The following is a 16381-nucleotide window of genomic DNA, read 5'->3' as shown; positions in this document are numbered from 1 at the left end:
AGAACACCATGGCAGGTAGTGTGCACAGGAGTGTGAGCTGGGGGTGCAGTGCTCCTGAGAACACCATGGCAGGTAGTGTGCACAGGGGTGTGAGCTGGGGGTGCAGTGCTCCTGAGAACACCATAGCAGGTAGTGTGCACAGGAGTGTGAGCTGGGAGTGCAGTGCTCCTGAGAACACCATGGCAGGTAGTGTGCACAGGAGTGTGAGCTGGGGGTGCAGTGCTCCTGAGAACACCATGGCAGGTAGTGTGCACAGGGGTGTGAGCTGGGGGTGCAGTGCTCCTGAGAACACCATAGCAGGTAGTGTGCACAGGAGTGTGAGCTGGGGGTGCAGTGCTCCTGAGGACACCACAGCAGGTAGTGTGCACAGGAGTGTGAGCTGGGGGTGCAGTGCTCCTGAGAACACCATAGCAGGTAGTGTGCACAGGAGTGTGAGCTGGGAGTGCAGTGCTCCTGAGAACACCATGGCAGGTAGTATGCACAGGAGTGTGAGCTGGGGGTGCAGTGCTCCTGAGAACACCATAGCAGGTAGTGTGCACAGGAGTGTGAGCTGGGAGTGCAGTGCTCCTGAGAACACCATGGCAGGTAGTGTGCACAGGAGTGTGAGCTGGGGGTGCAGTGCTCCTGAGAACACCATAGCAGGTAGTGTGCACAGGGGTGTGAGCTGGGGGTGCAGTGCTCCTGAGAACACCATGGCAGGTAGTGTGCACAGGAGTGTGAGCTGGGGGTGCAGTGCTCCTGAGAACACCATGGCAGGTAGTGTGCACAGGAGTGTGAGCTGGGAGTGCAGTGCTCCTGAGGACACCATAGCAGGTAGTGTGCACAGGAGTGTGAGCTGGGAGTGCAGTGCTCCTGAGAACACCATGGCAGGTAGTGTGCACAGGAGTGTGAGCTGGGGGTGTTGTGCTCCTGAGAACACCATGGCAGGTAGTGTGCACAGGAGTGTGAGCTGGGAGTGCAGTGCTCCTGAGAACACCATAGCAGGTAGTGTGCACAGGAGTGTGAGCTGGGGGTGCAGTGCTTCTGAGAACACCATGGCAGGTAGTGTGCACAGGAGTGTGAGCTGGGAGTGCAGTGCTCCTGAGAACACCATGGCAGGTAGTGTGCACAGGAGTGTGAGCTGGGAGTGCAGTGCTCCTGAGAACACCATGGCAGGTAGTGTGCACAGGGGTGTGAGCTGGGGGTGCAGTGCTCCTGAGAACACCATAGCAGGTAGTGTGCACAGGAGTGTGAGCTGGGGGTGCAGTGCTCCTGAGGACACCACAGCAGGTAGTGTGCACAGGAGTGTGAGCTGGGGGTGCAGTGCTCCTGAGAACACCATAGCAGGTAGTGTGCACAGGAGTGTGAGCTGGGAGTGCAGTGCTCCTGAGAACACCATGGCAGGTAGTATGCACAGGAGTGTGAGCTGGGGGTGCAGTGCTCCTGAGAACACCATAGCAGGTAGTGTGCACAGGAGTGTGAGCTGGGAGTGCAGTGCTCCTGAGAACACCATGGCAGGTAGTGTGCACAGGAGTGTGAGCTGGGGGTGCAGTGCTCCTGAGAACACCATAGCAGGTAGTGTGCACAGGGGTGTGAGCTGGGGGTGCAGTGCTCCTGAGAACACCATGGCAGGTAGTGTGCACAGGAGTGTGAGCTGGGGGTGCAGTGCTCCTGAGAACACCATGGCAGGTAGTGTGCACAGGAGTGTGAGCTGGGAGTGCAGTGCTCCTGAGGACACCATAGCAGGTAGTGTGCACAGGAGTGTGAGCTGGAAGTGCAGTGCTCCTGAGAACACCATGGCAGTTGTGTGCACAGGAGTGTGAGCTGGGGGTGTTGTGCTCCTGAGAACACCATGGCAGGTAGTGTGCACAGGAGTGTGAGCTGGGAGTGCAGTGCTCCTGAGAACACCATAGCAGGTAGTGTGCACAGGAGTGTGAGCTGGGGGTGCAGTGCTCCTGAGGACACCATAGCAGGTAGTGTGTACAGGAGTGTGAGCTGGGGGTGTTGTGCTCCTGAGGACACCATAGCAGGTAGTGTGCACAGGAGTGTGAGCTGGGGGTGCAGTGCTCCTGAGAACACCATAGCAGGTAGTGTGCACAGGAGTGTGAGCTGGGGGTGCAGTGCTCCTTAGAACACCATAGCAGGTAGTGTGCACAGGAGTGTGAGCTGGGGGTGCAGTGCTCCTGAGAACACCATAGCAGGTAGTGTGCACAGGAGTGTGAGCTGGGAGTGCAGTGCTCCTGAGAACACCATAGCAGGTAGTGTGCACAGGAGTGTGAGCTGGGGGTGCAGTGCTCCTGAGAACACCATAGCAGGTAGTGTGCACAGGAGTGTGAGCTGGGGGTGCAGTGCTCCTGAGAACACCATAGCAGGTAGTGTGCACAGGAGTGTGAGCTGGGGGTGCAGTGCTCCTGAGAACACCATAGCATGTAGTGTGCACAGGAGTGTGAGCTGGGAGTGCAGTGCTCCTGAGGACACCATAGCAGGTAGTGTGCACAGGAGTGGGATCTGGGGGTGCAGTGCTCCTGAGAACACCATAGCATGTAGTGTGCACAGGAGTGTGAGCTGGGAGTGCAGTGCTCCTGAGGACACCATAGCAGGTAGTGTGCACAGGAGTGGGATCTGGGGGTGCAGTGCTCCTGAGGACACCATAGCAGGTAGTGTGCACAGGAGTGTGAGCTGGGAGTGCAGTGCTCCTGAGAACACCATAGCAGGTAGTGTGCACAGGAGTGTGAGCTGGAATTGCAGTGCTCCTGAGAACACCATAGCAGGTAGTGTGCACAGGAGTGTGAGCTGGGGGTGCAGTGCTCCTGAGAACACCATAGCAGGTAGTGTGCACAGGAGTGTGAGCTGGGGGTGTTGTGCTCCTGAGAACACCATAGCAGGTAGTGTGCACAGGAGTGTGAGCTGGGGGTGCAGTGCTTCTGAGGACACCATAGCAGGTAGTGTGTACAGGAGTGTGAGCTGGGGGTGTTGTGCTCCTAAGAACACTATAGCAGGTAGTGTGCACAGGAGTGTGAGCTGGGAGTGCAGTGCTCCTGAGAACACCATAGCAGGTAGTGTGCACAGGAGTGTGAGCTGGGAGTGCAGTGCTCCTGAGAACACCATAGCAGGTAGTGTGCACAGGAGTGTGAGCTGGGAGTGCAGTGCTCCTGAGAACACCATAGCAGGTAGTGTGCACAGGAGTGTGAGCTGGGGGTGCAGTGCTCCTGAGAACACCATAGCAGGTAGTGTGCACAGGAGTGTGAGCTGGGAGTGCAGTGCTCCTGAGAACACCATAGCAGGTAGTGTGCACAGGAGTGTGAGCTGAGAGTGCAGTTCTCCTGAGAACACCATAGCAGGTAGTGTGCACAGGAGTGTGAGCTGGGGGTGCAGTGCTCCTGAGAACATAATAGCAGGTAGTGTGCACAGGAGTGTGAGCTGGGGGTGCAGTGCTCCTGAGAACACCATAGCAGGTAGTGTGCACAGGAGTGTGAGCTGGGGGTGCAGTGCTCCTGAGAACATAATAGCAGGTAGTGTGCACAGGAGTGTGAGCTGGGGGTGCAGTGCTCCTGAGGACACCATAGCAGGTAGTGTGCACAGGAGTGTGAGCTGGGGGTGCAGTGCTCCTGAGAACACCATAGCAGGTAGTGTGCACAGGAGTGTGAGCTGGGAGTGCAGTGCTCCTGAGAACACCATAGCAGGTAGTGTGCACAGGAGTGTGAGCTGGGGGTGCAGTGCTCCTGAGAACACCATAGCAGGTAGTGTGCACAGGGGTGTGAGCTGGGGGTGCAGTGCTCCTGAGAACACCATAGCAGGTAGTGTGCACAGGAGTGTGAGCTGGGGGTGCAGTGCTCCTGAGAACACCATAGCAGGTAGTGTTCACAGGGGTGTGAGCTGGGGGTGCAGTGCTCCTGAGAACACCATAGCAGGTAGTGTGCACAGGAGTGTGAGCTGGGAGTGCAGTGCTCCTGAGAACACCATGGCAGGTAGTATGCACAGGAGTGTGAGCTGGGGGTGCAGTGCTCCTGAGAACACCATAGCAGGTAGTGTGCACAGGAGTGTGAGCTGGGAGTGCAGTGCTCCTGAGAACACCATAGCAGGTAGTGTGCACAGGAGTGTGAGCTGGGGGTGCAGTGCTCCTGAGAACACCATGGCAGGTAGTGTGCACAGGGGTGTGAGCTGGGGGTGCAGTGCTCCTGAGAACACCATGGCAGGTAGTGTGCACAGGAGTGTGAGCTGGGGGTGCAGCGCTCCTGAGAACACCATAGCAGGTAGTGTGCACAGGAGTGTGAGCTGGGGGTGCAGTGCTCCTGAGAACACCATAGCAGATAGTGTGCACAGGAGTGTGAGCTGGGGGTGCAGTGCTCCTGAGGACACCACAGCAGGTAGTGTGCACAGGAGTGTGAGCTGGGAGTGCAGTGCTCCTGAGAACACCATAGCAGGTAGTGTGCACAGGAGTGTGAGCTGTGAGTGCAGTGCTCCTGAGAACACCATAGCAGGTAGTGTGCACAGGAGTGTGAGCTGTGAGTGCAGTGCTCCTGAGAACACCATAGCAGGTAGTGTGCACAGGGGTGTGAGCTGGGGGTGCAGTGCTCCTGAGAACACCATAGCAGGTAGTGTGCACAGGAGTGTGAGCTGTGAGTGCAGTGCTCCTGAGAACACCATAGCAGGTAGTGTGCACAGGAGTGTGAGCTGGGGGTGCAGCGCTCCTGAGAACACCATAGCAGGTAGTGTGCACAGGGGTGTGAGCTGGGGGTGCAGTGCTCCTGAGAACACCATAGCAGGTAGTGTGCACAGGGGTGTGAGCTGGGGGTGCAGTGCTCCTGAGAACACCATAGCAGGTAGTGTGCACAGGAGTGTGAGCTGGGGGTGCAGTGCTCCTGAGAACACCATAGCAGGTAGTGTGCACAGGGGTGTGAGCTGGGGGTGCAGTGCTCCTGAGAACACCATAGCAGGTAGTGTGCACAGGGGTGTGAGCTGGGGGTGCAGTGCTCCTGAGAACACCATAGCAGGTAGTGTGCACAGGAGTGTGAGCTGGGAGTGCAGTGCTCCTGAGAACACCATAGCAGGTAGTGTGCACAGGAGTGTGAGCTGGGGGTGCAGTGCTCCTGAGGACACCACAGCAGGTAGTGTGCACAGGAGTGTGAGCTGGGAGTGCAGTGCTCCTGAGAACACCATAGCAGGTAGTGTGCACAGGAGTGTGAGCTGGGGGTGCAGTGCTCCTGAGAACACCATAGCAGATAATGTGCACAGGAGTGTGAGCTGGGGGTGCAGTGCTCCTGAGGACACCACAGCAGGTAGTGTGCACAGGAGTGTGAGCTGGGAGTGCAGTGCTCCTGAGAACACCATAGCAGGTAGTGTGCACAGGAGTGTGAGCTGTGAGTGCAGTGCTCCTGAGAACACCATAGCAGGTAGTGTGCACAGGAGTGTGAGCTGTGAGTGCAGTGCTCCTGAGAACACCATAGCAGGTAGTGTGCACAGGGGTGTGAGCTGGGGGTGCAGTGCTCCTGAGAACACCATAGCAGGTAGTGTGCACAGGAGTGTGAGCTGTGAGTGCAGTGCTCCTGAGAACACCATAGCAGGTAGTGTGCACAGGAGTGTGAGCTGGGGGTGCAGCGCTCCTGAGAACACCATAGCAGGTAGTGTGCACAGGGGTGTGAGCTGGGGGTGCAGTGCTCCTGAGAACACCATAGCAGGTAGTGTGCACAGGGGTGTGAGCTGGGGGTGCAGTGCTCCTGAGAACACCATAGCAGGTAGTGTGCACAGGAGTGTGAGCTGGGGTTGCAGTGCTCCTGAGAACACCATAGCAGGTAGTGTGCACAGGAGTGTGAGCTGGGGGTGCAGTGCTCCTGAGAACACCATAGCAGGTAGTGTGCACAGGAGTGTGAGCTGGGGGTGCAGTGCTCCTGAGAACACCATAGCAGGTAGTGTGCACAGGAGTGTGAGCTGGGGGTGCAGTGCTCCTGAGAACACCATAGCAGGTAGTGTGCACAGGAGTGTGAGCTGGGGGTGCAGTGCTCCTGAGAACACCATAGCAGATAGTGTGCACAGGAGTGTGAGCTGGGGGTGCAGTGCTCCTGAGGACACCACAGCAGGTAGTGTGCACAGGAGTGTGAGCTGGGAGTGCAGTGCTCCTGAGAACACCATAGCAGGTAGTGTGCACAGGAGTGTGAGCTGTGAGTGCAGTGCTCCTGAGAACACCATAGCAGGTAGTGTGCACAGGAGTGTGAGCTGTGAGTGCAGTGCTCCTGAGAACACCATAGCAGGTAGTGTGCACAGGGGTGTGAGCTGGGGGTGCAGTGCTCCTGAGAACACCATAGCAGGTAGTGTGCACAGGAGTGTGAGCTGTGAGTGCAGTGCTCCTGAGAACACCATAGCAGGTAGTGTGCACAGGAGTGTGAGCTGGGGGTGCAGCGCTCCTGAGAACACCATAGCAGGTAGTGTGCACAGGGGTGTGAGCTGGGGGTGCAGTGCTCCAGAGAACACCATAGCAGGTAGTGTGCACAGGGGTGTGAGCTGGGGGTGCAGTGCTCCTGAGAACACCATAGCAGGTAGTGTGCACAGGAGTGTGAGCTGGGGGTACAGTGCTCCTGAGAACACCATGGCAGGTAGTGTGCACAGGAGTGTGAGCTGGGGTTGCAGTGCTCCTGAGAACACCATAGCAGGTAGTGTGCACAGGAGTGTGAGCTGGGGGTGCAGTGCTCCTGAGAACACCATAGCAGGTAGTGTGCACAGGAGTGTGAGCTGGGGGTGCAGTGCTCCTGAGAACACCATAGCAGGTAGTGTGCACAGGAGTGTGAGCTGGGGGTGCAGTGCTCCTGAGAACACCATAGCAGGTAGTGTGCACAGGAGTGTGAGCTGGGGGTGCAGTGCTCCTGAGAACACCATAGCAGGTAGTGTGCACAGGAGTGTGAGCTGGGGGTACAGTGCTCCTGAGAACACCATAGCAGGTAGTGTGCACAGGAGTGTGAGCTGGGGGTGCAGTGCTCCTGAGGACACCATAGCAGGTAGTGTGCACAGGAGTGTGAGCTGGGGGTGCAGTGCTCCTGAGGACACCATAGCAGGTAGTGTGCACAGGAGTGTGAGGTGGGGGTGCAGTTAATAACATGGCTTTAGGCAGTAATACATTGTAACAGATTATTGTTAGATTACAGTATATTTGCTTGTTTCGTGATCGGTTGCTATGGCTGTTTTGGAGCTTGGGGCTGACTGGAGGGAAGTGGACAATGGGTTTGCAGTAACGGTGGTTGAGACTTGTTGTTCTCAGGTTGCAGCAGTTTATACTTTTACTTTCTTTTTATTTAACCCAAACATTTATCATTCCTGACCTTTTTACAAACAAGAGACAATACAGAGTAAACCACAGATGACGCGGCCCCGGGGCCACACTCCATGTGCTGACGCCAACTTCTTCTTCCTGGAGAAACAGAACATTTTAGTTCAAATAAGAACTCACTAAAGACGATGTCCCTGGTCTACAATGCAATGTCTGTAACCAGGGACCCTCCTGCCATGTGACACTTATAATACCGGGGTCTTCTTGGGAGGTGGGCTTTGGGCTGCAGCAGGCACCTATGTGAATGTCGCCTCCACCAGGGGATTTCAGGGCCTGCACTACACTGTGTCCTCATGCAAAGTAATGAGGAGCCTCTCTGACAATCATTACTATGGAGTTTTCCCCCTTTGTTCTCCTAGGGAGGATTTCCAAACATTTTGGAGGTTTTTTTTGCACATTTTGCGCATTTATCCAGAACAGTATTAATGTGGTCAGACAGATAATGACATCAGGGCTGGGATCACAATTTCCAGATTTGTTCACCCCAAGGCTTTTAGATGGTCCAGGATCCGCGCGGTCAGTCATCATCTTCCTCGCTGCACTCCCCTGGCCGTGACTGCTCCGAGCAATGAAATGTAGAACCAAAGTTTCACCTAAATGGCTTCTCCTGAATGGTCATCGGATACTTATTTCTTAAGGTTATGTTGATGGCAGACGTAAAGCCATGAGCCCCTGGTGCAGAGCTCTAGAGGGTAGGAAAAGACTCATTTAGGTACAGGCCAAGGTCAAGGCAGGGGATGTATCATCAGATAAAGCCAAGGTCACAGAAAAAGGAAGTATCATCAGGTACAAGCTGAGGTCAAAGCAGGGGATGTATCATCAGGTACAAGCCAAGGTCACAGGAGAGGAAGTTTTATCAAGTATAAGCTGATGTCGGAGCAGGAGATGTATCATCAGGTACAAGCCAAGCACACAGCAATAAAAGTATCATCAGGTACAACTCAAGGTCACAGCAGGAGATGTATCATCAGATAAAGCCAAGGTCAAGGCAGGGGATGTATCATCAGATAAAGCCAAGGTCACAGAAAAAGGAAGTATCATCAGGTACAAGCCAAGGTCACAGCAGAAGATGTATAATCAGGTACAAGCCAAGGTCACGGCAGAAGATGTATCATCGGGTACAAGCCAAGGTCACAGCAGGAGATGTATCATCAGGTACAAGCCAAGGTCACAGCAGGAGATGTATCATCGGGTACAAGCCAAGGTCACAGCAGGAGATGTATCATCGGGTACAAGCCAAGGTCACAGCAGAAGATGTATCATCGGGTGCAAGCCAAGGTCACGGCAGAAGATGTATCATCGGATACAAGCCAAGGTCACAGCAGGAGATGTATCATTGGGTACAAGCCAAGGTCACAGCAGGAGATGTATCATCGGGTACAAGCCATGGTCACAGCAGAAGATGTATGATCTGGTACAAGCCAAGGTCACAGCAGGAGATGTAGAATCAGGTACAAGCCAAGGTCACAGCAGAAGATGTATCATCGGGTACAAGCCAAGGTCACAGCAGGAGATGTATGATCGGGTACAAGCCAAGGTCACAGCAGGAGATGTATCATCAGGTACAAGCCAACGTCACGGCAGAAGATGTATCATCTGGTACAAGCCAAGGTCACAGCAGGAGATGTATCATCTGGTACAAGCCAAGGTCCCAGCCGGAGATGTATCATCTGGTACAAGCCAAGGTCACAGCAGGAGATGTATCATCGGGTACAAGCCAAGGTCACAGCAGGAGATGTATCATCGGGTACAAGCCAAGGTCACAGCAGGAGATGTATCATCGGGTACAAGCCAAGGTCACAGCAGGAGATGTATCATCGGGTACAAGCCAAGGTCACAGCAGGAGATGTATCATCTGGTACAAGCCAAGGTCCCAGCCGGAGATGTATCATCTGGTACAAGCCAAGGTCACAGCAGGAGATGTATCATCGGGTACAAGCCAAGGTCACAGCAGGAGATGTATCATCGGGTACAAGCCAAGGTCACAGCAGAAGATGTATCATTGGATACAAACCTGGGTAATTGCAATATAAGAAGGTAGCCGGTAGTGTGCATAGTACAATGCAGCCAGTGCTCAGTGCTGAACCCTTTATAATGTGTAATATTTTATATAAGATACTCGATGTATATAAGTCATAGTCGCCTCGGTAACATCTGATGTGGCGCTGTACTTTCTGTTTCCCCTCCTGTATCCAGGTTTCTGTTCTTTCTGGTGTAGACAGAAGGATTAACCCGTCAGTGAGAACCTAGATGGATGTGATAAATGGTGGATAAGGAAGTAGATGAAGGGGAAGCCCCGTCTCCAAGACCCGAGAAGCGCTGACCCGGGGGTGCGGAGTCCTGGGTGTCCCTGTGTGGTGGGTGTCACTCTGTAGTGTCTGTATCATGTATATTGTACATGACATTATATATCTGTTTCTTACACTCCTCAGATCCATAGTAAGATATCGCTGAGCTGCTGCAGCAGTAACAGAACACATCCGTCTCCTGTTTGGTGCTTTCTCAGACGAGGATGAAGTCCAGCGATTCTTCAAGTTTCTGCGCCCGATATCCTGCATGTGTCGCTTCCCCGCTCAAGTCCCAGGAGTTCACCTTCTTCTTCCTGGTGCATGTAAGTGCATTGTCCGTGTATAATGTGCTGTGCGGGGAGTCACCCTTCTATAGTGTACTCTGGGCACAGTGTGGCTCTATAGTGTACTCTGGGCACAGTGTGGCTCTATAGTGTAATCTGGGCACAGTGTGGCGCTATAGTGTACTCTGGGCACAGTGTGGCTCTATAGTGTACTCTGGGCACAGTGTGGCTCTATAGTGTACTCTGGGCACAGTATGTCGCAGTAGTGTACTCTGGGCACAGTGTGGCGCAGTAGTGTACTCTGGGCACAGTGTGGCGCAGTAGTGTACTCTGGGCACAGTATGGCGCAGTAGTGTACTCTGGGCACAGTGTGGCGCAGTAGTGTACTCTGGGCACAGTATGGCGCTATAGTGTACTCTGGGCACAGTATGGCGCTATAGTGTACTCTGGGCACAGTATGTCGCAGTAGTGTACTCTGGGCACAGTGTGGCGCAGTAGTGTACTCTGGACACAGTGTGGCGCAGTAGTGTACTCTGGGCACAGTATGGCGCAGTAGTGTACTCTGGGCACAGTGTGGCGCAGTAGTGTACTCTGGGCACAGTGTGGCTCTATAGTGTACTCTGGGCACAGTGTGGCTCTATAGTGTAATCTGGGCACAGTGTGGCGCTATAGTGTACTCTGGGCACAGTGTGGCACTATAGTGTACTCTGGGCACAGTGTGGCTCTATAGTGTACTCTGGGCACAGTATGGCGCAGTAGTGTACTCTGGGCACAGTGTGGCGCAGTAGTGTACTCTGGGCACAGTGTGGCTCTATAGTGTACTCTGGGCACAGTGTGGCGCTATAGTGTACTCTGGGCACAGTGTGGCTCTATATTGTACTCTGGGCACAGTGTGGCGCTATAGTGTACTCTGGGCACAGTGTGGCGCAGTAGTGTACTCTAGGCACAGTGTGGCTCTATAGTGTAATCTGGGCACAGTGTGGCGCTATAGTGTACTCTGGGCACAGTGTGGCGCTATAGTTTACTCTGGACACAGTGTGGCGCTATAGTTTACTCTGGGCACAGTGTGGCTCTATAGTGTACTCTCGGCACAGCGTGGCTCTATAGTGTAATCTGGGCACAGTGTGGCGTTATAGCGTACTCTGGGCACGGTATGGCAATATAAAGTACTCTGGGCACAGCGGGCGCTATAGTTTACTCTGGACACAGTGTGGCGCTATAGTGTACTCTAGGCACAGTGTGGCACTATAGTGTACTCTGGGCACAGTGTGGCGCAGTAGTGTACTCTGGGCACAGTATGGCTCTATAGTGTACTCTGGGCACAGTATGGCGCAGTAGTGTACTCTGGGCACAGTGTGGCTCTATAGTGTACTCTGGGCACAGTGTGGCGCTATAGTGTACTCTGGGCACAGTGTGGCGCTATAGTGTACTCTGGGCACAGTGTGGCTCTATAGTGTACTCTAGGCACAGTGTGGCGCTATAGTGTACTCTGGGCACAGTGTGGCGCAGTAGTGTACTCTGGGCACAGTGTGGCTCTATAGTGTACTCTGGGCACAGTATGGCGCAGTAGTGTACTCTGGGCACAGTGTGGCTCTATAGTGTACTCTGGGCACAGTGTGGCGCTATAGTGTACTCTGGGCACAGTGTGGCGCTATAGTGTACTCTGGGCACAGTGTGGCGCTATAGTGTACTCTGGGCACAGTGTGGTGCTATAGTGTACTCTGGGCACAGTGTGGCACAGTAGTGTACTCTGGGCACAGTGTGGCGCAGTAGTGTACTCTGGGCACAGTTTGGCTCTATAGTGTACTCTGGGCACAGCGGGCGCTATAGTTTACTCTGGACACAGTGTGGCGTTATAGCGTACTCTGGGCACAGTGTGGCGATATAAAGTACTCTGGGCACAGCGGGCGCTATAGTTTACTCTGGACACAGTGTGGCGCTATAGTGTACTCTGGGCACAGTGTGGCTCTATAGTGTACTCTGGGCACAGTGTGGCGCAGTAGTGTACTCTGGGCACAGTGTGGCTCTATAGTGTACTCTGGGCACAGTGTGGCTCTATAGTGTACTCTGGGCACAGTGTGGCGCTATAGTGTACTCTGGGCACAGCGGGCGCTATAGTGTACTCTGGGCACAGTGTGGCGCTATAGTGTACTCTGGGCACAGCGGGTGCTATAGTTTACTCTGGACACAGTGTGGCGCTATAGTGTACTCTGGGCACAGTGTGGCTCTATAGTGTACTCTGGGCACAGTGTGGCTCTATAGTGTACTCTGGGCACAGTGTGGCACTATAGTGTACTCTGAACACAGTGTGGCGCTATAGTGTACTCTGGGCACAGTGTGGCACTATAGTGTACTCTGAACACAGTGTGGCGCTATAGTGTACTCTGGGCACAGTGTGGCGCTATAGTGTACTCTGGGCACAGCGGGTGCTATAGTTTACTCTGGACACAGTGTGGCGCTATAGTGTACTCTGGGCACAGTGTGGCTCTATAGTGTACTCTGGGCACAGTGTGGCTCTATAGTGTACTCTGGGCACAGTGTGGCTCTATAGTGTACTCTGGGCACAGTGTGGCGCTATAGTGTGTGTCATATAGTGTGTTGTCCCCGGGTACTGAGGGAGTCCTCCCCTAGTAACGAGTGCATCCTCCCCCAATAGTGAGGGAGTTCTCCCCTAGTAATGAGGGCATCTTACTCCGGTAGTAAGGAAGTCCCCCCTAGTAATGATGGAATCTTAACCCGGTAGTGAGGGAGTCCTCCCCTAGTACTGAGGGCATCTTACCCCGGTAGTGAGGGCGTCCTCCCCTAGTAATGAGGAAAATCTATCTGTGTCTTACACCCCTCAGATCCATAGTAAGATATCGCTGAGCTGCTGCAGCAGTAACAGAACACATCCGTCTCCTGTTTGGTGACAAGGATGAAGTCCGGCAATTCTTCAAGTTTCTGCGCCCTATATCCTGCATGTGTCGCTTCCCCGCTCAGGTCCCTGGAGTTCACCTTCTTCTTCCTGGTGCATGTAAGTGCATTGTCCGTGTATAATGTGATGTGCGGGGAGTCACCCTGCTATAGTGTACTCTGGGCACAGTGTGGCTCTATAGTGTACTCTGGGCACAGTGTGGCGCAGTAGTGTACTCTGGGCACAGTGTGGCTCTATAGTGTACTCTGGGCACAGTGTGGCGTTATAGCGTACTCTGGGCACGGTGTGGTGGTATAAAGTACTCTGGGCACAGCGGGCGCTATAGTTTACTCTGGACACAGTGTGGCGCTATAGTGTACTGTGGGCAGAGTGTGGCACTATAGTGTACTCTGGGCACAGTGTGGCTCTATAGTGTACTCTGGGCACAGTATGGCGCAGTAGTGTACTCTGGGCACAGTGTGGCTCTATAGTGTACTCTGGGCACAGTGTGGCTCTATAGTGTAATCTGGGCACAGTGTGGCGCTATAGTGTACTCTGGGCACAGTGTGGCTCTATAGTGTACTCTGGGCACAGTGTGGCTCTATAGTGTACTCTGGGCACAGTATGTCGCAGTAGTGTACTCTGGGCACAGTGTGGCGCAGTAGTGTACTCTGGGCACAGTGTGGCGCAGTAGTGTACTCTGGGCACAGTATGGCGCAGTAGTGTACTCTGGGCACAGTGTGGCGCAGTAGTGTACTCTGGGCACAGTATGGCGCTATAGTGTACTCTGGGCACAGTATGGCGCTATAGTGTACTCTGGGCACAGTATGTCGCAGTAGTGTACTCTGGGCACAGTGTGGCGCAGTAGTGTACTCTGGACACAGTGTGGCGCAGTAGTGTACTCTGGGCACAGTATGGCGCAGTAGTGTACTCTGGGCACAGTGTGGCGCAGTAGTGTACTCTGGGCACAGTGTGGCTCTATAGTGTACTCTGGGCACAGTGTGGCTCTATAGTGTAATCTGGGCACAGTGTGGCGCTATAGTGTACTCTGGGCACAGTGTGGCACTATAGTGTACTCTGGGCACAGTGTGGCTCTATAGTGTACTCTGGGCACAGTATGGCGCAGTAGTGTACTCTGGGCACAGTGTGGCGCAGTAGTGTACTCTGGGCACAGTGTGGCTCTATAGTGTACTCTGGGCACAGTGTGGCGCTATAGTGTACTCTGGGCACAGTGTGGCTCTATATTGTACTCTGGGCACAGTGTGGCGCTATAGTGTACTCTGGGCACAGTGTGGCGCAGTAGTGTACTCTAGGCACAGTGTGGCTCTATAGTGTAATCTGGGCACAGTGTGGCGCTATAGTGTACTCTGGGCACAGTGTGGCGCTATAGTTTACTCTGGACACAGTGTGGCGCTATAGTTTACTCTGGGCACAGTGTGGCTCTATAGTGTACTCTCGGCACAGCGTGGCTCTATAGTGTAATCTGGGCACAGTGTGGCGTTATAGCGTACTCTGGGCACGGTATGGCAATATAAAGTACTCTGGGCACAGCGGGCGCTATAGTTTACTCTGGACACAGTGTGGCGCTATAGTGTACTCTAGGCACAGTGTGGCACTATAGTGTACTCTGGGCACAGTGTGGCGCAGTAGTGTACTCTGGGCACAGTGTGGCTCTATAGTGTACTCTGGGCACAGTATGGCGCAGTAGTGTACTCTGGGCACAGTGTGGCTCTATAGTGTACTCTGGGCACAGTGTGGCGCTATAGTGTACTCTGGGCACAGTGTGGCGCTATAGTGTACTCTGGGCACAGTGTGGCTCTATAGTGTACTCTAGGCACAGTGTGGCGCTATAGTGTACTCTGGGCACAGTGTGGCGCAGTAGTGTACTCTGGGCACAGTGTGGCTCTATAGTGTACTCTGGGCACAGTATGGCGCAGTAGTGTACTCTGGGCACAGTGTGGCTCTATAGTGTACTCTGGGCACAGTGTGGCGCTATAGTGTACTCTGGGCACAGTGTGGCGCTATAGTGTACTCTGGGCACAGTGTGGCGCTATAGTGTACTCTGGGCACAGTGTGGTGCTATAGTGTACTCTGGGCACAGTGTGGCACAGTAGTGTACTCTGGGCACAGTGTGGCGCAGTAGTGTACTCTGGGCACAGTTTGGCTCTATAGTGTACTCTGGGCACAGCGGGCGCTATAGTTTACTCTGGACACAGTGTGGCGTTATAGCGTACTCTGGGCACAGTGTGGCGATATAAAGTACTCTGGGCACAGCGGGCGCTATAGTTTACTCTGGACACAGTGTGGCGCTATAGTGTACTCTGGGCACAGTGTGGCTCTATAGTGTACTCTGGGCACAGTGTGGCGCAGTAGTGTACTCTGGGCACAGTGTGGCTCTATAGTGTACTCTGGGCACAGTGTGGCTCTATAGTGTACTCTGGGCACAGTGTGGCGCTATAGTGTACTCTGGGCACAGCGGGCGCTATAGTGTACTCTGGGCACAGTGTGGCGCTATAGTGTACTCTGGGCACAGCGGGTGCTATAGTTTACTCTGGACACAGTGTGGCGCTATAGTGTACTCTGGGCACAGTGTGGCTCTATAGTGTACTCTGGGCACAGTGTGGCTCTATAGTGTACTCTGGGCACAGTGTGGCACTATAGTGTACTCTGAACACAGTGTGGCGCTATAGTGTACTCTGGGCACAGTGTGGCTCTTTAGTGTACTCTGGGCACAGCGGGCGCTATAGTGTACTCTGGGCACAGTGTGGCTCTATAGTGTACTCTGGGCACAGTGTGGCGCTATAGTGTGTGTCATATAGTGTGTTGTCCCCGGGTACTGAGGGAGTCCTCCCCTAGTAACGAGTGCATCCTCCCCCAATAGTGAGGGAGTTCTCCCCTAGTAATGAGGGCATCTTACTCCGGTAGTAAGGAAGTCCCCCCTAGTAATGATGGAATCTTAACCCGGTAGTGAGGGAGTCCTCCCCTAGTACTGAGGGCATCTTACCCCGGTAGTGAGGGCGTCCTCCCCTAGTAATGAGGAAAATCTATCTGTGTCTTACACCCCTCAGATCCATAGTAAGATATCGCTGAGCTGCTGCAGCAGTAACAGAACACATCCGTCTCCTGTTTGGTGACAAGGATGAAGTCCGGCAATTCTTCAAGTTTCTGCGCCCTATATCCTGCATGTGTCGCTTCCCCGCTCAGGTCCCTGGAGTTCACCTTCTTCTTCCTGGTGCATGTAAGTGCATTGTCCGTGTATAATGTGATGTGCGGGGAGTCACCCTGCTATAGTGTACTCTGGGCACAGTGTGGCTCTATAGTGTACTCTGGGCACAGTGTGGCGCAGTAGTGTACTCTGGGCACAGTGTGGCTCTATAGTGTACTCTGGGCACAGTGTGGCGTTATAGCGTACTCTGGGCACGGTGTGGTGGTATAAAGTACTCTGGGCACAGCGGGCGCTATAGTTTACTCTGGACACAGTGTGGCGCTATAGTGTACTGTGGGCAGAGTGTGGCACTATAGTGTACTCTGGGCACAGTGTGGCTCTATAGTGTACTCTGGGCACAGTATGGCGCAGTAGTGTACTCTGGGCACAGTGTGGCTCTATAGTGTACTCTGG

The 16381-nt window shown here is 54.0% G+C and overlaps 1 long non-coding RNA gene across 1 annotated transcript in view; it reads left to right on the top strand.

The window, feature by feature from the left end:
- Window positions 1-9536: 9536 nt before the first annotated feature.
- Window positions 9537-16381, top strand: part of LOC140132352 (uncharacterized) — a 35287-nt gene continuing 28442 nt past the window's right edge. Inside the window, exons 1-2 of the long non-coding RNA XR_011855596.1 lie at window positions 9537-9654; window positions 9730-9908. This is a non-coding gene — a long non-coding RNA (uncharacterized lncRNA). The remainder of the gene's footprint in view (window positions 9655-9729; window positions 9909-16381) is intronic.

The sequence above is a fragment of the Engystomops pustulosus genome, chromosome 5 (genome assembly GCF_040894005.1).
Source record: "Engystomops pustulosus chromosome 5, aEngPut4.maternal, whole genome shotgun sequence".
Lineage (NCBI taxonomy): Eukaryota > Metazoa > Chordata > Amphibia > Anura > Leptodactylidae > Engystomops > Engystomops pustulosus.
Note: the sequence above shows the minus strand (reverse complement) of the source record. Positions and strands in the feature narration are given on the sequence as shown.